Source organism: Chelonia mydas, chromosome 1, assembly GCF_015237465.2.
Source record: "Chelonia mydas isolate rCheMyd1 chromosome 1, rCheMyd1.pri.v2, whole genome shotgun sequence".
Taxonomy (NCBI): Eukaryota; Metazoa; Chordata; order Testudines; family Cheloniidae; genus Chelonia; species Chelonia mydas.
Window position 1 is genome coordinate 5,229,501 of NC_057849.1, and position 24,699 is coordinate 5,254,199.

At 45.2% G+C, this 24,699-nt stretch overlaps 1 long non-coding RNA gene across 1 annotated transcript; it reads right to left on the reverse strand.

Moving 5' to 3' along the window:
* Positions 1–17,384: 17,384 nt before the first annotated feature.
* Positions 17,385–18,346, reverse strand: LOC122462619. The gene is made up of 3 exons (XR_006285310.1): positions 18,135–18,346; positions 18,000–18,005; positions 17,385–17,395 (listed from the first exon to the last, which is right to left on the reverse strand). It is a non-coding gene; the product is annotated as an uncharacterized LOC122462619 (long non-coding RNA).
* Between the last annotated feature and the right edge of the window lie 6,353 nt (positions 18,347–24,699).

The following is a 24,699-nucleotide window of genomic DNA, read 5'->3' on the forward strand; positions in this document are numbered from 1 at the left end:
TTGTCAAGCTGGGCCTTAAAAACCTCTCATTTTGGAGATGCATCCACCTCCCTAGGTACCCCATTCCAGTGTATCACCACCCTCCTAGGGAAATATTTTTCTTAATATCTACCCTAGACCTCCCCCACTGCAACTTGAGACCATTGCTCCTTGTTCTGCCATCTGCCACCACTGAGAAGAGCCAAGCTCCATCCCCTTTGAAACCACCCATTAGGTAGTTGAAGACTTCGACCAAATCCCCCCTCACTCTTCTTTTCTGCAGACTAAATCAATTTGCTCCATCTCCCTCTTTGAGCTCACTGCTTCCTCTCAGATTTTAGACACAATGATGGCACCCACAGAAATAATTCTCCTGAACAAAAAAGGCCTCTGATGTTTATGAACCTTCAACTTTCAAGAAATTATTGGAAAATTTTAGTTCAGTTTTTCTCATTGTGCTTCACAGAAAGATTGTGGAAATGGTAAATGCTGTTTCAAAACTGCCACAATCCAAAGACACAGACCTGTAGTAAAAAGCAGCAGTGTTACTTTCCAAAGCCACTGAACTTGTAGCTACATTTCAAGTTGAGTTGAAAGGAGCCAAACGTTCAGCAGGTAAATGATCAGGAGAATGGGTCAGACAAATCCAGTCTGAAGAGAAGTGCTTGAGAAGGGCAAAAAGGCAGGGGAGCAGCTCATTTTGTGGCAGACCAGAGAGGAAAGGAGAACAGCTACCAGCAGCTCCAAGGGAGTTCAGCTGAGGGAAGGCAGAATTTCTCCCTGAACAATTGCCCAAATGTCCCTCTCTGAGGGAAGGGAGGGCCTGCTGCAGGGATGCCCTGAGAGGGAAGCATTCCTCTCTCATCTGAATGCTGGACTTGATGGATCCCCTTTATTTGCTGTTTGGACTATCCCAGCATCAAGAAAAGGAAAATGAAGTGCTTTATAAAAAAGAGATTGGTCAAATAAACCTCAATTTACCATATATGGAGAATTAAGGTGGCAATCAGCTAAAAATCACCACAGTTAAATTAAACGTGGATACTACGTAATAGCAACTGTATTAATGCTGTATGACTGCACTATTGCTGTATGGCATTATTGCTGTGAGTCATTTACAATGTGCATAGCATTGAAAAAACTCTTTCACCAACACACAGGTGAAAATCAACAAACGAATAGCAGCAAAGAACATGAAGGGAAGGGAAAAAAATGTGGTAAACAATATGTTACATCGTACCTACAAAAAGGGGAAACAATTTCCCTGTTAGTAGCAGTCATAATTTGGGTTAGTGACACTGCATCCTAAGGGAGTTGTAAAATGTTTGTAAAAACCCTTTGAAGATGGGAAGTGCTCTCAGCAGGGGAGTATGTTGTGTATGAAACAGTTACAATCCCTCTCCCACTGAGCCCCATTTCAACCTGTGTCTTAGAGGTGAAAAGCTGAAAATAGCATCACCCGCCCTGTGAGACACCAAGTCTGTCTCAGGGGATATGGTATAAATTTCTTATACAAATCCCATTCAATAGTTAATAAAGTGAATATCTCATGCAAATGTCTGATACAGGTAAATACCCAGGTGGCAGCTAATGAGAGGAAGAGGAACATTCACAGCTGCAAGTTCTCTGGAGATTAGGAAACCCTGTGGTGACTAGGGGACTTTTATATATATATATATATATATACATGAGCCTGTGAGAGGCAGTTCCTTCACTTTGGATGTCACATTCATTTCTCTCTACTACACAACCCCAGTAACTGGCTTGACTCTGGGTGCTCATGTTTATGATCTGGTGCTGCTGTTGTACAAATGCTCAGTGTTGAAATTCTTTTTCATTGGGAAGGGTCTGGGTTACCAAGGAGTGGTTTAAAAGGCTGAGTTTTTCCTGCCTGTGGATTATCAGCTCTTTACAGAATAAACCGACAAACACACGCTATTTGGGAAAGCCCCCTTCTTAAGGCGAATTGCCCACTCAATCACTTCAAGTGCAGAAGGTGGGGGCCTGCAAGGATTCTCCAAATTAATACTGACCTCTCCAGGTGTTACCCGGGGTTCTTTCAACCCACAGCTCTTGGTAACTGTTACTCTGGGCGAGGTGGTGTCAGGAAATAAATCAGGGGAGACATGGCTGTCCGTCCGATAGAGGGCTGGCACAAACAGGACAACACAAGGCTGGTTTCACTTGACTTGACTTAGACTCAAGCACTAACACACGTCCGCAAAAGGTTAGTAAAACACCCCCAACCCTTGATAATTACCTAAGCTGAGTGTGGCTCTCGAGTGGCACAGCGGCAGGCTTCCGGTGGCCAAATCTTCCGTCTGCCAGTGGGGACTGCAAGTTGTATCCAGAGAGAGAGTCCAAAAACAAGTCCAACTACCTCAAACTTTTCCCCCTTATTTATACATTAGTCATAGAATGACATTTCCCTTAAAGAAAACTTGTTAAGTAAGCAGTTTCAATAGTCATGCAAGAGGTTCCTTCTGATTATCGATTAACCAGGGGTGGGTTTTTCCAGACTTTTCAGCCTTGAGGCCCCAATAGACATTCCTGGGGCACATCCTGCTCTTCGAAAATGCATGTATCAGCCACTTCAACACAATTCCTATCAGGAAGGACGTGGTGTCAAGCTGCCCTTTCTGTGGCGCCCAAAACTCCCCCCCCCCGCCCCCACATTCCTACCTCGGTCAAACTGAGAGTGCTGAATGGCCAATTTACAACCTGATGACTTGGCTGCTTTTAGCAATAAGCCATAGTGGTTTCAGGCACTTTACTGGTTTGCCAAAGTCTCCCCGTACACAGGTTTGTATTAAACTCCCAAGGTTACAGCTTTTCTCTGACCTTGGATTGGTAGATGCTGCCACCACCCAAGTGCAGAGCCCCTTTGAGAGCCCAGGAAGGCGCACTTCGGAATTCCTTCCTCTGGGGTACCCTCAAGCACTTTCACTGCCCCCCCCCCCCCCCGCAGCCTACTTCCAGAGAAGACATGAAAAAAAAAAAAAAAGGAAATCAGCTGTTTCCACCAGCTAATTAAACAACATGCGTGCAAACCTCTTAAGACACAACAATCCAATTCTGTTCTTGAAAAAGGTAAATTTTATTAATAAAAAAAGGAAGAAAGTACATCTGGGAATTCAGACTATTGCTCGATTTTAAAAGAGCATCTACCAGGATTAAGCACCAAGAATAGCTTTCTTGAGGTCCATCTTAAAGTTGACAAGGAAAACAAAAGCACCTTGGATTAGCAAAGAGGAATCCACAAGCCATAACAAAAAAAAAGAGAGATAAATCTAATGGCATCTTCTTAGACATTTCCTGATCTACTTAAATATCTGGGGTTTTAAATGAGAAGTTTCTAGGTATGAGACTTATAATTTTTTCGCACCTGGCCCAAGCGTCTTCCAGCAGAGCTGCAGCCCTGTCCGCCTCTCCCTGGGAGAACAACAAGAGCCAGACAGAAGGGGAGTCTTTTTTCAATTTTAAAAAGTTCTAGCCTCCCCATTGTCTCTTTTGGCCAGGTGCCCACTCACTTCCTCTTACCTATGCATAGCAGTGAGACTTTTTAACCCTTTACAGGCAGAGCAATTAGAGAACAGCTATGAACAGGGCCTGAGACTGTCACCGGAAGAGAAGGCCCTTACATCGGCAGACAGTGATTTTGATTCTTTCTTTTATATCTATATAACTAGCCAAGTTGTAAGAATACACCTAAATTCTTAAAGTACAGGCTTTTCCAGACAAGCCTGAATATCTATATCCTAACACAATTTACAAATATCTAGAAGATAATAAAGTGATAAGTAACAGTCAGCATGGATTTGTCAAGAACAAATCATGTCAAACCAAACTGACAGCTTTCCCTTACAGTGTAAGAAACCTGGTGGAGAGCGTGGAAGCGGTAGATGTGGTCAAGCTTCAGGAAAGCTTTCGATACTGTCTTGCATGACATTCTCATAAACAAACTAGGGAAATGCAACCAAAATGGAGCTACTATAAGGTGGGTGCAAAACTGGTTGGAAAACTGTTCCCAGAGAGTAGTTATCAGCGGTTCACAGTCATGCTGGAAGAGCACAATGAGTGGGGTCCCACAGGGATCAGTTCTGGCTCCGGTTCTGTTCAATATCTTCATCAATGATTTAGATAATGGCATAGAGAGTAAACTTATAATGTTTGAGGATGATACCAAGCTGGGAGGGGTTGCATGTGCTTTGGAGCATAGCATTAATTCAAAATAATCTGGACAAACAGGAGAAATGGTTTGAAGTAAAAAGGATGAAATTCAATAATGACAAATGCAAAGTAGTCCATTTAGGAAGGAACAGTCCGTTGCACACATACAAAATGGGAAATGACTGCCTAGGAAGGAGTACTGTAGAAAGGGCTGGGGAGTTATAGTGGATCACAAGCTAAATACGAGTCAACAGTTTAACGCTCTTGCAGAAAAAGTGAACATCATTCTGGGATGTATTAGCAGGAGTATTTTAAGCAAGACACGAGAAGTAATTCTTCCGCTCTGCTCTGATTAGGCCTCAGCTGGAGTTTTGTGTCCAGTTCTGGGCACCACATTTCAGGAAGGACGTGTACAAATTGGAGAGAGTCCAGAGAAGAGCAACAAAAATGATTAAAGGTCTAGAAAGCATGACCTATGTGGGAAGATTGAAAAACTGGGTTTGTTTAGTCTGGAAAAGAGAAGACTGAGAGAGGACATGATAACAGTTTTCAAGTGCCTAATATGTTACAAGGAGGAAGAAGAAAACAATGTTTTTCTTCACCTCTGAGGACAGGAGAAGAAGCAATGGGCTTAAATTGCAGCAATGGCGGTTTAAGTTGGACATTAGAAAAAACTTTCTAACTCTCAGGGTAGTTAAGGACAAGAATAAATTGCCTAGGGACATTGTGGAGTCTCCCTCATTGGAGATTTTTAAGAGCGTGTTAGACAAACATCTGTCAGGAATGGTCTAGATAATACTTTAGGTCTGCAGAGAGTGCAGGGGCCTGGACTAGATGGACTCTTGAGGTGTCTTCCAGTTCTGTGATTCTATGATTCTATGATCATTGATAATTGGGGCTCTCAATTAATCACAGTTAAATCAAGTGATTAATTTGTTTTGAGTTAACTTGATTTTAAAAATTAATCACGAGTAATCACAGTTTTAATTACACAGTTAAACAATAATAGAATACCAGTTTACGTTTGTTATAAATATTTTGGTTGTTTTTATACATTTTCAAATACACTGATTTACACTACAGCACAGACTACTAAGTGTGCAGCACTCACTTTCCATGATTATTTGTATTACAAATATTTGCCCTCTAAAAAAGATAAATAGTATTTTAATTCACCTCATAAAAATACTGCAGTGCAATCTCTTTATCGTGAAAGTGCAGCTTACAAAGGTAGAATTGTTTGTGACATAACGACACTCAAAAATAAAACAATATAAAACTTTAGAGCCAACAAGTCCACTCAGTCCTACTCCTTGTTTAGCCAATCGCTAAGATAAACAAGTTTGTTTACATTGATGGGAGATAATGCTGCCCGCTTCTTATATACAATGTCACCTGAAAATGAGAACAGATGTTCACAGGACACTGTTGTAGCCGGCGCTGCAGGGTATTTCCATGCCAGATACGCTAAACGTCTATATAACCTTTCATGCTTCAGCCAACATTCAGAGGACATGTTTCTGTGCTGATGATGCTCGTTAAAAAAATATTATGTTAATTGTATTTGTGACTGAATTCTATCTCTACTGCCCCATGGTTTTACCTGCATTCTGCCATACATTTTGTGTTATGGCAATCTTGGATGATGTTGTTCGAATATGTTGTTCGATTGAAGAACACTGTTAGAGATGGAAAGAAGGAGCAGGAGGACCCAGAGGCGAATTGAGTGAACAGACTTCTCTATTGCGGTTCTTGTTCTCTTCAACCCAGTTCTCGAGTAAGCCCCGAATTAATTACATCACTCTCTTTTATTTAAGTTAATATGTAAATACCTGCATTTACTACAATGCTCCCAAATATGAACGTCCATATAATGAATATTAATAGTTATATACGGAAGATAATTATACTTGGCCCCCTTTCCAGCATTAAGCATATTATACAGATTTGTGGGCATGTATCATTGTTGTATGTGAAGTTAGGAATATTGACTGTGTATCTGTATTTCAAATGTAGTTACACCTGCGTGACACCCACTGGCAAAATGCTTCCAGTCTAGACAGCTGGTTGTGAAGGGCCTACTCAGGGGAATGGGCCATTATGGGAAACAATGGGCTTTAGCACAAACTTTTCCCTCACCTGTTGACCCTTGCTGAGAAGACTCCAGACAGCCTATATAGAATGGCTGCTATGACTCAGCAGGGTATTAAATGGCATTTGACCAGACCACATGACGCTGAACCCCATTTTGGGTACCTGTCTTTTTCCAAAAACTGGAATGGGAACTGTTTTTGGAACAAAGGATTCCTGGCATATGATAAACATCTCTAAGGTGGGGTGTAACATCATCTAGTGGCCTCACTCCGCACACAAGAGTAGTCCTAGGAATACCCAAGGAACAAAGACCGAACTAGGGGAAGTCCTGGTCCAAGGCTAAAAGGATTTCTAGTCAGTATATACAAACCTGGTGAACTGTTTGTATCACCAGCCAGGGTGAAAAATTGGTAATTCATATCCAATCTACCTAGTATCTTAGGTTTAGTTTGCAGTTTTGTTTATTTGCTAGATACTCTGCTTTGATCTGGAGAGGGCAAATTCTGTTAATGAGCTGACATTGTACAGCACCCTGTGCATGTCAAGACAGGATAAATTTGGGTTTATACTCCAGTGGGGGTGGGGGTGGAGGGTGAGCACGGGGAGCCTGGGAAATTGGCTGGTGTCTGCTGTTTGTATTTGGATGGCATACCTAAGCCCTCAGGTAGCTCCGTTTGGGTTTGTGGTGCTGTCTGCTGTCGTTTTGGGTGACAACAGGGCCTGGAGAGGGTGAATTACTGGCAAAAGAGCTGAGTGCTTTGAGGGGCACAGCATCTACCACGGCTCCCAGACTGCACTCCAGGGCTGACAACTCATGAATGTCATACCTTCAGAGCCCTAATTAGGCCCCCAGGCACCTGTCACACACGCATGGTTGAGGGACTGTAGCCTGAACAAAAGATTGAGATGTTGCAGTGGTTTGATTCCTTTACCACTGTGTTCTCATCCCAGCAGGGCACATCAAGCTAAAATACCACCATCCTGAAATGGCCCAGGGCAACAAACCAGGCAAACTCCGTGGCTCTTCCTTTGTAAAATGTGGGATACCATACGAGATGAACTCCTGGTCATTTTCATCCTCAGAGTGGTGAAGGAATCACAAAGTGAGTGGAGAAGTCCCATTGTACCAGTCCTGACACAGGGTAACACAACTCATTTCTGCATCGATTTCTGAAACATCAAAACATTCTTGAAATGTGATTCTTACCTCATGCAGAGATTAGATGGACTATTGGAACAGTTGGGAGTTGCCAGATATATATCCACTTTAGACCTCACAAAGGGATATTGGTAAAAACCTTTGAGGACAGTATTGTGGGAGAAGAAAACCTTTCCAATGCCTTTTGGCCTGCCTTAATTTAGGGTCACCTCATTTGGCCTCCACACGGTGGCAGTGACTTTTTGGAGGCTAATGGACTGGATATTACAACTGCATGGGTGGTATGCAGTGGTAGACTGGTCCTGTCCCTTATGGCAGCATTCCCACACATAGTGAAATGGCAGTACATTAAACACAAAAAAGAAAGCCATCATCAATTGCTAGCCTGAAGTAAGACTCAGTTTGCCCTGACAATATGAGCCCCTGGTCTCAGGGAATCATTTCTTCACTCCTGGGGGAGGCTCTCAAGTCGAAGTTCTCCAGGGTCTATTTTCTGTTCTTCTATCTTCTGTTCACGGAGCCAAGGGAATTGTCTGGGAGTCCTGGCCAATCTGAGAGTCCGCAGGGACTGTACAGGGGAGTAATAAAGGTCACTGCCCAGCAGGCCAAGTATCAGACATGTGCGATTCATAGAGTGAGTCTCAGGGCACTGCTTTTCTGTTGCAGTAAGGAGATTTCCTCTCTCTGCTGACCAGGATTTTGGTGAGTTGTCCTTCTGTCTGTCTCAGGAGCTTCCTTTTTGGGGGGTCTGTGTGGTTTTTCCTCTGATTCGTTCAAGTTTTCCAATTCAGGAACTTCATTGCCCTGTTAGGTAGAATAGCCAAACCCTCTGCCATGGGTATCTGTGTTACCAGAGGGTTCACAACAAGAATGGGTCACACACTGGCCAGATTCTTCTCCCACCATTTGCCTTCAGTGGGTCACTGAAGACTGAGAAAGGCTTCTCTGAGAGCCAAATCATGGCCCCTGTTTCGTGCCAGGTCCCAGAACTCCACATACACTGGCGGTTTCCTTCAGACTCTTTCAGCAGCCTACCAGAATAGAGCTCTCTGTAGCAGGACCCGAAGCTGTGATTTATGCAGCTTGAAGCCAAATCTTAAACACCGAGGGTGAATCTGGTCCCCTTGACTTCAATGAGAAAATTCCCAACATGGCCAGGACTTCACTCTAAATCCACATGTAGGAACTTCAATAAATGGTTGATTTACACCGGCCATGATCCTCCAATGACTTCAACTGGAGTCATCCTGTGGCCTCTAAGGGTGGGTGATTTCATTTGGACCAAGGAAGAACTGACAGGAGAGTTGCTGAAATCTCAAACTCAGAGGCTTAGAGTTTCCGAACAATTGGGATAAAAAAGAAAATTCAGAGAGGGAGATGGGTCTGCTCTCTCCATGCACCTGCATCCCTGGGTCGGGAGAGGGCAGGAACCATCAAAAGGCAGAAAAAAGAAAAGCATGTTTCTGGCTGAGAGGAAACCAGGTGGTGTTGGAAATCTCACCGAGGGATGTCCAGGAAGAGAAAATGAGTGTGTTTGGGGGCAACATGCAGTATTCAGATCACAGTGGCTTCGAGTCCTGAAACTGGGTGAAATAAGGAATGGACATCCTGCCTAATGCAGAGACCAAAGAGGCATAATGAGGCCTGCTGTGCTAGGGGGATGTCTTAAACTGTAATGCAGTGTGGACCACAATGCAGCAGATTGTCTCTGACCCCTTCCCCCATTTGGACCATCCCTCCCCTGAGAGCAACCCCACTACAGCCTTGTGGTAATGTCAGCAACTGCCGACATGGAAAAGCATCCTCAGGAAGATGTGTCCAGGTTTCTAAGTGGCTGCAATACATGAAAGCTTTGTGTTGTTTTTTTAGGAAGAATTACTCAGGCAGACTTCTTCTAGTCTCCACATCCTCTCCCTCCCTCTGGGTCTGTCCCTCTCTCCTTCCCTGCACACGCTGCACTGCCCCAGGAAGGCAGGCCAGACTGATTTCCCCCTTTTCCCCCGTGCAGGCAGACACTGAGTTTAACCGAGTCTGAGGAGGGATTTCTGTGAGCTGTTACTGTGGGGTGTGGCACCTGGTTTTGGTCCTGGGTGAGGGGTATCACTGTGTGGCAGGGATGGAAGTTGTGGGGGTGGGGGGCCTACATGGACAAGTGGCCAGCACTGGGTGTTGTGGGGCAGGGAGTGAGATGTATACAGACAGGAGAGGGTTTTTGAGGGTCTCAGGGTCTCTTTTCCCTGGCAGGCCACAGTATTCTTGCCAGCAAGTTAAAGAAGTATGGGCTGGATGAATGGACTATAAGGTGCATAGAAAGCTGGCTAGATTGTCAGGCTCAACGGATCGCGATTACTGGCTCGATGTCTAGTTGGCAGCCGGTATAAAGGGGAGTGCCCCAAGGGTCAGTCCTGGGGCCAGTTTTCTTCAATATCTCTATTAATGATCGGGAAGATGGTGTGGATTTTGCCCTCAGCAAGTTTGCTGATGACTCTAAACTGGGAAGATAGGTAGATACACTGGAGGGTAGGGATAGGATACAGAGGGACTCAGACGAATTAGAGGATTGGGCCCACAGAAATCTGATGTGGTTCAACAGGGAAAAGTGCAGAGTCCTGCACTTAGGACGGAAGGATCCCATGCACCGCTACAGACTAGGGACCCAATGGCTCGGCAGCAGTTCTGCAGAAAAGGACCTAGGGGTGACAGTGGATGAGAAGCTGGATATGAGTCAACAGTGTGCCCTTGTTGCCAAGAAGGCCAATGGCATTTTGGGCTGTATAAGTAGGAGCATTGCCAGCAGAGGGACGTGATCGTTCCCATCTATTCGACATTGGTGAGGCCTCTTCTGGAGTACTGTGTCCATTTTTTGGCCCCACACTACAAGAAGGACGTGGAAAAATTGGAAAGCATCCAGCGGAAGGCAACAAAAATGATTAGGGGACTGGAACACATGAGTTATGAGGAGAGGCTGAGGGAACTGGGATTGTTTAGTCTGCAGAGGAGAAGAATGAGGGGGGATTTGATAGCTGCTTTTAACCATCTGAAAGGGGGTTCCAAAGAGGATGGATCTAGACTGTTCTCAGTGGTAGCAGATGACAGAATGAGGAATAATGGTCTTAAGGTGTAGAGGGGGAGGTTTAGGTTGGATAGTAGCAAAAAGTTTTTCACTAGGAGGGGGTTAAGCGCTGGAATTTGTTACCTAGGAAGGTGGTGGAATCTCCTTCCTTTGAAGTTTTTAAGCTCAGGCTTGACAAGGCCCTGGCTGGGATGATTTAATTGGGGATTGGTCCTGCTTTGAGCAGGGGGTTGGACTAAATGACCTCCTCAGGTCCCTTCCAATGCTGATATTCTATGATTCTATGATTCAGTTGTTCTTGTTGAATGTTATTTATGGAACTTCAGGCATTTCACTGGTGGAATGAACCATTGAACTTTGTGTGACACTGTACCCCATATTCTTCATAGTGATGTTATTATGATATGATTATGGCATAATTATGATACATTTTACGCAAGACAGGTCATGTATCCTATTTGTGTGCATGTATCATTTTTTAATCTGACGTTATAAATATTGATTACATATCTGTATTTCAATGCAGATACATCTGTGGGTTATTGAAGTGGGGAGAGGGGTGTACATGGAGAGGCGGGCAGTGGTGGGGGTTATGAGGATAGGCAGCAGGTAGACAGGGACAGGAGAGCAGCATTGGGAGTTGTGGAGGCGGGGAGCACGGACAAGCAGGCAGCGCTGCGGGTTGTGGGGCAGGCAGGGGGGTTTACAAGAAGAGGGGGCAGCGCTGGGGATTGTGGGGGCTGGGATTGGGGTGTACACAGACAGGCGGGCAGCACTGGTGGGTTCTAGGGGCTGGGAGTGGCATGTAAAGGGACAGGTGTGCAGCACTGAGGTTGTGGGACAGGCAGGGTGTGTACAGGGACAGGCGAGCAGCTCTGGGTGTTGTGGGGACACAGAGTGGCATATACACAAACAGGTGGGCAGCTCCGTTGAAATTAAATTTTTCTTTGTGACTGTTGGTCCAAGGTCAGCACTGGGACATTTCCTGGCCCCGAGTGTGTTTGGGAGGGTTTCTGGGTCTCTTTGCCCTAACAAGCCATTGAACTGCAGCTTCAGTGTCACAAACTTTACTCAGTTTTGTTTCCAATAGTTGTTGTTGTTGTGGAATGTTATTTACATAACTTCAGGCATTTCACTAGTGGAAAGAACCATTGACCTTTGCTCCTCACTTGCTTCAATCTCCCATCATACTCTGAACTCTGTCTGCACTCTTCTTCTGCATCCCAGGCTGCCCCCATTCCAACAGCACGCTGGTCGCCAGTGTCTTCTCCATGCTCCCCAGCCATCCCTCGCTCCCACCACCTCCCAGCTGCCCCACGCTACCCATCGCTCTTCTGTGGGGGGTGAGGTGCCTCCCATCATACCTGCTCCCTTGGCTGGGGGGTAATCACTGACTGTGTCTCAGCAGTGAGGAATCTCAGTAGTGGCAAATGCCAAGGCAGGTACCAGTGTGACTTCTCTTGGTACACCCGTGCACACCATGGTGCTCCAAGGATTGCTACCCAGGAACAACTCGCAAGCTGAGAAGTTTGCACATTATATAATGAGAGGGGGCAACTGTGGGACAGGTTAGGGCCTCAAGAAATACAGATGCCAAGTGGAGGAGCCACTGGCCGCTGATTGAACCAGTGGGCCACCGCAACACAGACATTAAACCCCGGATGCTCTGGGACCATTTACTAGCCAGCTCTTAGTCATGCATGGGGCTCAAGTCATTATTTTTTCTCATCTTAAACATTCATCCACGCAGTGTGTCATGGGATCCCTCAGCCTTGTGAAATGGACACCTAGTGTAACATTTCCCAGGCACCACAGTCACCTGAGAATTTCTCCCCACATGGCTAAGATCATGAATAGAAAAAAATTCAGGGTCACGAATAGAAAAAAATGCCTTCAGTATGTTCAAGTACAATCTTGCAGCCAAAATGCCTCTAGCTGACTCCTGGGGACATGTTTGTAGATTCAAAGGCCAAAAGGGACCATTGTGGTTATCTAATCTTTATAATATAGGCCTGAGAATTTCCTCAAAATTATTCCTAAAGCAGATCTTTTAGAGAAACATCCAACCTTGATTTAAACATTCTCAGTGATGAAGAATGCGTGAAGACCCTTGGTAAACTGTTCCAATGGTTCATTACTCTCACCATTTAAAAAAGTGTAGCAAGTATGGCAAGGGACCACACTGGCTTAATGACGAGATCGTCAATGATCTAAAACTGAAAAAAATAATAAAAAAATAGTCCTACAAAAAGTGGACTCTCAGCCAAATTACAAAGGATGTATATAAACAAATAACACAAGATTATAGGAACAAAATTGGAAAGGCCAAGGCACAAAATGAGATCAAACTAGCTAGGGACAAAAAGGGTAACAAAAAACATGATACAAAGACGATAGAAGAGAGAGGAAGACCAAGGACAGAGGAGGCCCATTACTCAGTGAGGGGGGAAAGACAATAACAGAAAATGTGGAAATAGCAGAGGTGATGAATGACTTCTTTGTTTCGGAAAATGTCACAGAGGTCTCTGAAAGTCACAGAATCTGTGACTTCTGTGACATAATCTTATCTTTAGCCAGGCCTATGAACAACTTGCTGTGGTGAATGGGGAAGTGGTGGAAGCCCAGTGACAGGCAGTGGCCACACTTGTTCCAGACAGTGGAGTTGCTCACCACTAGGCTCAGAGTGTCAGCTGACTGTCATTAAGTGCTAAAGGCTGTCATATTGATGCCTCGGTAATGCTGTTGAGGCTGCTTAGTGCTTCTGTCCTTGGAGATGGAGTGTTATCAGTCTTCACAGAAAGGGAACCTGCTAAGTTGGAAGACCATGATGTTACTCCTAAAGAAAGACAACGCGCATGGTTCAGTGACAAAGGCACCCAACCAGGTTTATTGTCCTCTAGGCATAGACCTAGCACCCTATCTATGAGCCAAAAGACCAAATGAGCTGATGGAATTCCTCTCCTGGGGGGTAATACATCAAGAAATCCTTATTGATCAAGGGCCTGACTTCACTTTACAATTAATTAAAGAACTGTGTTACCTACTGAGGGTAAAGACTTTAAGAACTGATCTGTCTGTAGAGCAATTTCACAGAAGTTTGATGGAGACATTAAAGTTTGTATCCTCAAATTCCAAATGCTGAGACCAACTCTTTCCCCACTTCCTTTTTTCAGACAGGAAATTGCCTCAAGCCTCCAAGTTTTCTCCCTTTCAACTGCTGTTTGGGAAGCAGCCTTTAGGCTTTCCAGACCTGCTTGGAGAAAGATGGAGGAGCAAAGACCCCAGACAATGAACATAGTCCAATACATTCTCAAATTAAGAAAGCACCTCAAGACAATGTGGGCATTTGCTAGAAGAATTTTGCTAAATGCATAATGGGTGCAAGAGAAGGCCTATAAGAAAGGGGTCCAGCCACGAGTGTTCAGAATGGGTGATTCAGTGTTATCATTATTGCCAAGTTTCCTGTTCACATTACTGGTTCAATGGCAGAGAATGTTTGAGGTAGTGAGGCATGTGTGCCCCGTCGACTATCAGATCGAGCACCCAGGTTAGAAAAAGTAGACTTAGATAAGAACAAAAGAATGGCCATAATGGGTCAGACCAATGGTCCATCTACTCCAGTATCCTGTCTTCTGACAGTGGCCAATGCCAGGTGTTTCAGAGGGAAAGAACAGAATAGGACTATTATCAAGGGATCCATCTCCTGTCACCCAGTCCTATCATCAGGTTGTCTGAGGCTGGGGACTCCCAGAAGATAGGGTTGAGTACCTGAACATTTTGGCTAACAGCCATTGATGGACCTAGCCTCCATGAATTTATCTAGTTCTTTTTTGAACCCAATTATATCTTTGGCCTTCACAATATCCCCTTGCTAGAATAATGAGTTGAACAGGTTGATGGTGTGTTGTGTCTACTTGTCATAAATATAAAGGGAAGGGTAACCACCTCTCTGTATACAGTGCTATAAAATCCCTCCAGGCCAGAGACAAAATCCTTTCACCTGTAAAGGCTTAAGAAGCTAAGGTAACCTTGCTGGCACCTGACCCAAAATGACCAATGAAGGGACAAGATATTTTCAACTGGGGTAGGAGGGGAATGGCTTTTGTTTCTGTGTCTGTGTGATACCATTGTCGGGAACAGATCAAGGATGCAAGCCCTCCAACTCCTGTAAAGTTAGTAAGTAATCGAGCGAAAAAATGTGTTAGGTTTTGGCTTGAAAAATTTGCTGTTCTGGAGGGAACGTGTACTCCTGTTTTTGTGTCTTTTTGTAACTTAAGGTTTTGCCTAGAGGGATTCTCTATGTTTTGAATCTGATTACCCTGTAAAGTATTTACCATCCTGATTCTACAGAGGTGATTCTTTTATCTTTTCTTTAAATAATTTCTTCTTTTAAGAACCTGATTGATTTTTCATTCTTCTTGAGATCCAAGGGTTTGGGTCTGTGTTCACCTGTACCAATTGGTGAGGACAATATTATGAAGCCTCCCCAGGAAAGGGGGTGTAGCGCTTGGGGGGATATTTTGGGGGGAAGATGTCTCCAAGTGGGCTCTTACCCTTTTCTTTGTTTAACACTCTTGGTGCTGGCAGCATACTGTTCAAGGACAAGGCAAAGTTTTTACCATGGGGGACGTTTTAAGCTAAGCTGGTAGAAAGAAGCTTAGGGGGTCTTTCATGCAGGTCCCCACATCTGTACCCGGAGTTCAGAGTCGGGAAGGAACCTTGACAATACTACTTCATTTTCTTTGTTTTAATGTGATGCCTAGTGATTTCCTTGGCTGACCCCTGGTTCTTGTGTTATGTGAAGGAATAAACAAGATTTCTGTATTCACTTTCTCCACACCAGTCACCATTTTAGATCTTAAAATAGATTCTCTATCTTATCCCCTCTTAGTTGTCTCTGTTGCAAGCTGAAAAGTCCCAGTCTGTTTAATCTCTCCTCAGGTAGAAGCCTTTCCATACCCACCTAATCATTTTCTTGCCCTTCTCTGTACCTTTTCCATTTCTATTTTATCTTTTTTTTTTTAAATGAGGTGGCCAGAATTGCATGCAATATCCATGCTGTGATAGTAATAGTGGCCTTATTTTATTTTCTCTATTCTTATCTATCCCTTTCCTAATGGCTCCTTGCATCAGTTCACTATCAAATTATTTTGGCCTCAAGAGGGTGGCAGTGATTTTCAGAGGCTAATGGACTGGATACGACAAGTGCATGGGCAGTATGTCTTCGTATGCTGCTACGATCAATGGAAAATGGTTATTGGTCCCGTATGTTGTGGCAGCATTCCCAGACATGGTGCAGATGACAGTACGTTACACACAGAAAAAATAGCTATCGTGAATTGCTAGGCTGAACAGTCTGCAAGACTCAGTTTGCCCTGAAAATCTGAGCACCTGTTCTTGGCGAATCATTTCTTCACTCCCAGGGGAGGCTCTCAAGCTGTAGTTCTCCAGGGTCTATTTTCTGCTCTACCCACTGCTCACGGAGCTGAGGGAATTGTTTGGGACTCCTGGCCAACCTGAGAGTCCACAGGGACTGTACAGGGAAATCATAAAAGTCGCTGCCCAGCATGCTGAGTGCCAGACATGTGAGATTCATACACTGATTCTTGGGGCTCTGCCTTCCTGTCACAGTTCGGAGATTTCCTCTCTCTGCTACATGGAATTTCGGTGAGTTGCTTGCTTCTGCCTTGAAGATAGCGCTAAGGGCTCTGAAACGGTTCCAGGGTTCAAATCAAGAAGCATCAGTTGTCATGGGATAAGAGGGAAGTTCCTTTCATGGACTGGGATCTGGTTAAAAGACAGGGAACAAAGGGTAGGAATAACTGGTAAATTTTCCGAATGGAGAGGGGTAACTAGTGGTGTTGCACAAGGGTCAGTCCCAGGACCAATCCTATAAAACTTATTCATAAATGATCTGGGGTAAACAGTGAGGTGGCAAAGTTTGCAGATGATACTAAACTCCACAAGATAGTTTAGACCAAAGCAGACTGTGAAGAACTTCAAAAAGATCTCATAAAACTGAGTGATTGGGCAACAAAATGGCAAATGAAATTTAATGTGGATAAATGTAAAGTAATGCACATTGTAAAAAATAATCCCAACTTACAATATGATGGGTGCTGATTTATCTACAACTGACCAGGAAAGAGATCATGGAGTCATCATGGATGGTTCTCTGCAGACGTCCAAGCAGTGTGCAGTGGCAGTCAAAAAGCAAACGTGATGTTAGGAATAATTAAAACGGGATAGAGAATAAGATGGAGAATATCTTATTGACCTTATATACATCCATGGTGTGCCCACACCTTGAATACTGCATACAGATGTGGTCTCCTCATCTCAAAAAAGACATACTGGCATTAGAAAAATCATAGAACTTTAGAATATCAGAGTTGGAAGGGACCTCAGGAGGTCATCTAGTCCAACCCCCTGCTCAAAGCAGGACCAATCCCCACCTAAATCATCCCAGCCAGGGCTTTGTCAAGCCTCACCTTAAAAATCTCAAAGGAAGGCAATTCCACCAACTCCCTAGGTAACACATTCCAGTGTTTCACCACCCTCCTAGTGAAAAAGGTTTTCCTAATATCCAACCTAAACCTCCCCCACTGCAACTTGAGACCATTACTCCTCTTTCTGTCATCTGCCACCACTGAGAACAGTCTAGATCCATCCTCTTTGGAACCCCCTTTCAGGCAGTTGAAAGCAGCTATCAAATCCCCCCTCATTCTTCTCTTCTGCAGACTAAACAATCCCTCTGCTAGACGTTTTCCAATTTTTCCACATCCTTCCTGTAGTGTGGGGCCCAAAACTGGACACAGTACTCCAGATGAGGCCTCATCAGTGTCGAATAGACGAGAACGATCACGTCCCTCGATCTGCTGTAATGACCCTACTTATACAGCCAAAATGCCATTAGCCTTCTTGGCAACGAGGGCACACTGTTGACTCATATCCAGCTTCTCGTCCTCTGTAACCCCTAGATCCTTTTCTGCAGAACTGCTGCCGAGCCATTTGGCCCCAAGTCTGTAGCGGTGCATGGGATCCTTCCGTCCTAAGTGCAGGACTCTGCACTTTTCCTTGTGGAACCACATCAGATTTCTGTGGGCCCAATCCTCTAATTCGTCTAAGTCCCTCTGTATCCTATCCCTACCCTCCAGCGTATCTACCTCTCCTCCCAGTTTAGTGTCATCTGCAAACTTCCTGAGGGTGCAGGACCAACGATTGGGGCACTCCACTTGATACCGGATGCGAACTAGACATGGAGCCATTGATCTCCATCCGTTGAGCCCAACAATCTAGCCAGCTTGCTGTCCACCTTATAGTCCATTCATCTAACCCATACTTCTTTAACTTGTTGGCAAGAATACTGTGGGAGACTGTATCAAAAGCTTTGTTAAAGTCAAGGAATAACATGTCCACTGCTTTTCCCTCATCCACAGAGCCAGTTAGCTCATCATAGAAGGCAATTAGGTTAGTCAGGCATGACATGCCCATGGTGAATCCATGCTGACTGTTCCTGATCACTTTCCTCTCCTCTAAGTGCTTCAGAATTGATTCCTTGAGGACCTGCTCCATGATTTTTGCAGGGACTCAGGTGAGACTGACTGGCCTGTAGTTGCCCGGATCCTCCTTCTTCCCTTTTTTAGAGATGTGCACTACATCATCTAGGACCTCCCCCAGTCACCATGAGTTTTCAAAGATAATGGTTAATGACTCCGCAATCACATCTGCCACCTCCTTTAACACCCTCAGATGCAGCGTATCTGGACCCATGGACTTGTGCTCGTTCAGCTTTTCTAATTAGTTCCAAACCACTTTTTTCTCCACAGAGGGCTGGTCACCTCCTCCCCATGCTGTGCTGCCCTGTGCAGTAGTCTGAGAGCTGACCTTGTTTGTGAAGACAGAGGCAAAAAAGCATTGAGTACACTCGCTTTTTCCACATCCTCTGTCGCTAAGTTTCCTCCCTCATTCAGTAAGGGTCCCACACTTTCCATGAATTTCTTCTTGTTGCTAACATACCTGAACTAGGGGCTACCAAGTGAAATTGATGGACAACATGTTTAAAACAAAGAAAAGGAACTTTGTCTTCACACAGCGCACAGCCAACCTGTGGAACTCCTTGCCTGAGGAGGTTATGAAGGCTAGGACAATAACAGGGTTGAAAAGAGAACTAGATAATTCATGGAGGTTAAGTCCATTCATGGTTAGTAGCCAGGATGGGTAAGAAATGGTGTCCCTATCCTCTGTTTGTCAGAGGGTGGAGCTGGATGGCAGGAGAGACATCACTGGATCATTACCTGTTCGGTTCACTCCCTCTGAGGCACCTGGCATTGGCCACTGTCAGTAGACAGGATACTGGGCAGATGGATCTTTGGTCTGACCCAGTATGGCCATTCTTATGTTGTTATATTTATGTTCTTAACCATCTGAGCAGGAATTCACCAGCACGGTGACTTGAACTGTTTAGTATTGCCAGAAACACCAAGAAATTTACCTGGTAAAATTGGAACTACAAATGTATTGGAAATAGTTTAGACAAATACTTGTTTTTAAGATCAGTTCCTTGTCTTTTACTGTGTCCTTCTGTCTGACGGAGTAGCTTCCTTTTTTGGGCTGTCAGGTTTTTCCTGTGGTTCACTCAATTTTTCCAATTCAAAACTTCATTGCCCTTTTAGGAACTGCAGCCAAAGCTTCTGCACTTTATTATCTATGTTACCAGAGGGTTCACAACAAGAATCGGTCACACAATGGCCACATTCTGCTCTCACAATCTTCCCTCAGTGGTCTCTCCAGATTGACACTGGCCTCCCTGAGAGCAAATTCAGGGCCCATGTGTTTTGGAATCCCATCTCTCATGCCCAGCCTCACAACGCCACAGAACTGGGGGTTTCCTTAAGACTCTTTCAGCGCTCTAGCAGAATAGCCCTCTCTCTGTAGTAGGACAGAAAAGTGTGATTTTCACAGGTGGGAGCAGAAAGTGAAACACGACGAGTGAAATCTTGGTCTCTTTGAGATCAATGGCAAAACTCCCAACACGGCCAGGACTTCACCCTAAGTCCACATGTTGGAACTGAAATAATTGGCCTCATTTACACTGCCTGTGAGCCTCTAGTGACTTCAGCTGGAGTGGTTGCATGGCCTCAAAGGATGAGGGAGCTCATTTGGGCCAAAGAAGAACTGACAGGAGATGAGAGTTCCTGAAATTTCAAACTCAGAGGTTTAAAGGTTTCAAACAATTAGGATAACAATTTTCTTCAGGGTGGGAGAGGGGTCTGCTCACTCTGTGCCCTTGCATCTCTGGTTCTGGAGCGGATGATTAGCACCAAAAGGTAGTAAAAATAAAAGCATGTTTCTGGCTTAGAGGAAAGCAGATGCTGTTGGAAAGCTCACAGGGGGAGATCCAGGAACAAATAGTATGCTTGTGTTTCGGGGTTGGGTGCAGGATGGCAGGAAGTGCAGTATAAAAATCCCGGTGGCATGGAGTCCTGAAACTGGGTAAAATAGGGATTGGACATCCTGACTAATGCACCGACCAAAGGGGAATAATGAGGCCTACTGGGGAAGAGGAGGGTCTCAGGCTGTAACATAACATGGACCAAGCTGTAGCAGATTATCTCTGACACCATCCACTTTCTGCAGCATCCGTCCACCTGTTATCAATCCCACTACAGCCTCATGGTAATGTTAGCAATTGCCAACTCAGAAACATAGCCTTGGGAAAAAGAAAAGGAGTACTTGTGGCACCTTAGAGACTAACCAATATATTTGGTTATAATATATATGAGCATATATGATAATATAATATAATATGCTCAAATAAATTGGTTAGTCTCTAAGGTGCCACAAGTACTCCTTTTCTTTTTGCGAATACAGACTAACACGGCTGTTACTCTGAAACCAGCCTTGGGAAAGTGTGTCTGGGTTCCTAACTGGCTGCAGTATGTTAAAGCTTTGTGTTGTTTTGAGGAAGAGTTACTAACACTGGCTCCTTTTAGTCTCCACGTCCTCTCTCCCTCCTGGTGGGTCTGTCCCTCTCTCTTTCCCTGGGGTTCCCTTCCCCCTCAGAGAGGCAGTTCAGGCTGATCTTCCCCTTTTCCCTGGTGCAGGCAGACACTGAGTTTAACCGAGCCTGAGGAGGTGTTCTGTGAGCCATCGCTGTTGGCTCTGGCACCTGGTTTTGGTCCTGGGTGAGGGGTATCACTGTGTGGCAGGGCTGGAAGTTGTGGGTACCGGCATGGACAAGTGGTCAGCACTGTGTGTTGTGTAGTGGGGAGCGGGGTGTTCACAGACAGGAGGGCAGCGCTGGAGGTGGTAAGGAGAGTCAGGAGGTATAGAGGGACAGGAAAGGAGCACTGGGGGTTGTGGGGGCGTGGAGCAACATATACAGGGACAGATAGGCAGTGCTGCTGAAATTAAATTTTTCTTTGTGATTGTTGGTTTGGTCAGTCTCAGGGTCTCTTTACCCTGGCAAGCCACAGAACTGCAGCCTGGGTGTCACAACGTAGACGCAGTTCTCTTTCCAACTCAGGTCTGTACTCCTGTCTGTTGTTATGTAAGTTCAAGCATCTGACTGGTGAAAAGAACCATTGATCTTTGCGTGACTCTGTACCCCATATTCTTCTTAGAGGTCTTATTATGACATGATTATAGCATAATCATGATACATTTTATGCATGATCGGTCATGTAAGATGTCATTGGAAAAGTTATGATTTTCTGAATATGATTATCCTATCTGTATGCATGTATTATTTTTGTATCTGAAGTTATAAATACTGACTTGCGTTTCTATATTTCACATGTAGTTACAGTTGGCATGTTGCTTTCAGTTTAGATAGATGTTTGGGAAGGGTCTATTCAGGGCAATGAGCCATGAAGAAAACAATAGAGTGTAGGAGAAAATGATCTCTCACCTGGTGAGCCTTCCTGACAATGCTCCAGACAGCCTATAATTAAGTCTAAGATTTGGTAATGGGCATTTTTAGTAAAAGATATGGACAGGTCAAGGGCAATAAACAAAAATTCACGGCTCCATGACCTGTCCATGACTTCTACTAGATACTACAAACTATATCTTTGGTGTTCAGGGGGAGTCCGGAGGGCACAGCTACTGCCCTGGATTGGGGGAGGGAGGGCTTTCGGGCACCCGCTTATGCTGGGGGAGTCCAGGGTGATCCATGCTAGTGGGGGTCTCTGGGGTACCTATTGGTGATCTGGCATTGGGGATGGCTCGGGACCACTGCCACCATTACTGGAGGGGGTGGGGGTGGGGGGTACCAGCCCTGGATAGGGGCAGCCGCTGCTGTTGCAAAGCAGCCCAGGACCCGCACAATGTTGCTGGTGGAGGACAGCCCCTCTGTCCTTGGATGGCAGCAGCTACTGCTGGTATGGGGCAGCCCCGCCACCCAGAACCGCAGCACTGCTGCTAGCGGGGGGCCACCTGGAACTGCCATTGTTGCAGGAGGCAGCGGTGAGGCTGGCCCTGGGGCCACCTGAGCTGCTCAGGTGGCCATGGGTCAGTGGCACCTGCTGGCTGCAGAAGTCATGCACCTTCGTGACAAACTCACAGCCTTTCCTATAAGTCCTGGATGCTGTGACTCTACAAGGCCATGTCACAAGGCCACATAACACTGGACTCCAAATCGGTGAGTCTGTACATTTCCCAAAAACTGGTCTAAGAACCAAGTTTTGAAACAAAGGGTTCCCATCATATGCTAAAGCTATAGAAGGCAGGGAGTGACACCATCAGTGGTTCTTCACTCCCCACACAAGAGGACTCCTGGAAACACCTGAGGATAAAAGACTGAACTGGGGGAAGTGCTGGTCCCAGGCTAAAGGGATTTCCAGCCTGTGTATGGAACACCAGGAAACCCAAGCTGCAAAGCAAATGCAGCTTGTGCCTTGAGATTCGGCCACACTGCTTGCATCATCAATCAGGGTAAGAACCTGCTGATTCATAGTCAGTGTTAAGCTTAGTTTGTGTTTTTATTTATTCACTCGGTAACCAAATTTGATCTGTTTGCTATCCCTTAGAATCACTTAAAATCTATCTTTTGTAGTTAATACCCTTGTTTTATGTTTTAATCTAAACCCAGGATGCCTGGAGGTAAAATCTCAGCTTGGTAACCAGTGTGCATTTTCCAAGCCACAATGAGAGAGGGGTGAACTGGGTTAAAAATTCAAACTGGTCAGAGTTTGGACCAGAGCAGAACAGTAGGGAGCTGGTGGTTAGTTTGGCTGTAGCCTCTCTATTTTTGGTTCATGCAGTGGCTGGTCAGAGAGCCTGCAAATAACTGCAGCTGTGTGTGTCCCTGCCTGCGTGAATGCTGGTTGAGGTGTAGGAGAAGGAGGAGGTCTACAGCCTGTCAGAACAGCACACGGAGAGAGGGAGACCAGGCTGGTGAGTCAGACCCTGTGGTACCCTAGTACCAGGTGGCACCCCGGCAAAGCCATTCTCAGCTGCTCCAATCTCCCATCATACTCTGACCCCTTGTGTGTTCTCTCCTTCCCCTTGCGAGACTGCCCTGAGTCCAAAAGCATGCTGGTCGCCAGTGTCATCTGCGTGCTCCCCAATCATCCCTGGCTCTCACAAGCTCCAAGCCGACCCCGGCTTCCCACAGCTCTTCATCTGCAGGGGAGAGGTGCCTCCTATCACACCTGCTCCCTTGGCTGGGGGGTAATCACTGGCCCTGTCTCACAAGTGAGAAATCTCACACACGAGTGGCAAAGGCCAAGACAGGCACCTGGGCGGCTTCTCTTGTTACACCCATATACACCGCGTGGCGCTTCAGGGACTGCTGCATAAGAACAACTGGCAAGCAGAGAAGTATCCACATTCTATAACGAGAACAGGCAACTCTGGGACATGTGAGGGCCAGATAAATACACCTGCCACCTGCACGAGCCACTAGTAGCTGACTGAAACAGTGGCCACTGGGACACAGACGTTAAACCCGGGATGCTCTGGGATCATTTGCTCGCCAGCTTTCTTTCTCAGTAATGGCTAGGGGTGTAGATTCATTCCTCAGTGAGGAGATTTTGTGGGGTCAAACCATTATTTTTCTCACCGAAAACATTCGGCCGTGCAGAGCCTCATGGGATCCCTCAGCCTCGTGAAATACACACCTCGTGTAACATGTCCAAGGCACCACAGTCACATGAGAATTTCTCCCCAGAGGGTTAAATTCAAAACAATCATGAATAGAAAAAATGCCTTTGGAAGTTCAGGCAGGAGCTTGCAGGCAAAATGTCTCCAGCTGACTCCCAGGGACGTGTTCATAGATTCCAAGATCAGGAGGGACCATTGTGATCAGCTACTCTGTATAACGCAAGCCTGAGAATTTCCCCAAAATTATTCGTAGAGAGGAACTTTTAGAGAAATGTCCAACCTTGATTGAAAAATTCTCAGTAATGAAGAATCTATGAATACTATTGGGAAATTGTTCCAGTGGTTAATTACGTCCACCATTTAAAAATGTACACCTTATTTCCAGTCAGAATTTCTTTACCTTCAATTTCCAGTCATTGGATTGTGTTATACCTCTGTAAGCTAGGCTGAAAAGCCTATTAAAAACTATTAGTTCCCTGTGCACCTAGTTACAGACTGTTATCAAGTCACCCCTTTACCATCATTGGTAAACTAAATAGATTGAGCTCTTTGAGTCTATCACTATAAGGCGATATTTCTATTCTTTTACTAATTCTGATTCTTCTTTGAAACCTCTTCAGTGTATCAACATCCATCTTTAATTGTGGACACAAGAACAAAATACAGGATTCCAGCAGCAGTCATGCCAGTGCCAAATACAGAGGTACAATTACTTCTCTAGCTCTTCTTCAGATTTTCCTGCTTATTATCCCAGGATCACACTGGATTTTTTCACCACATGGCCACACTGGGAACTCATATTCAGCTCATTATCCCTTTATGCCCCAAATCTTCTTCAGAGTCATTGTACTTCTCACAATAGTCCCGCATCATGTAAGCATTGCCTGAATTCATTGTTCTTAGATATAGATAGCTACATAGAATCATAGAATATCAGGGTTGGAAGGGACCTCAGGACGTCATCTAGTCCAACCCCCTGCTCAAAGCAGGACCAATCCCCAACTAAATCATCCCAGCCGGGGCTTTGTCAAGCCTGAGCTTAAAAAACTTCGAAGGAAGGAGATTCCACCACCTCCCTAGGTAACGCATTCCAGTGTTTCACCACCCTCCTCGTGAA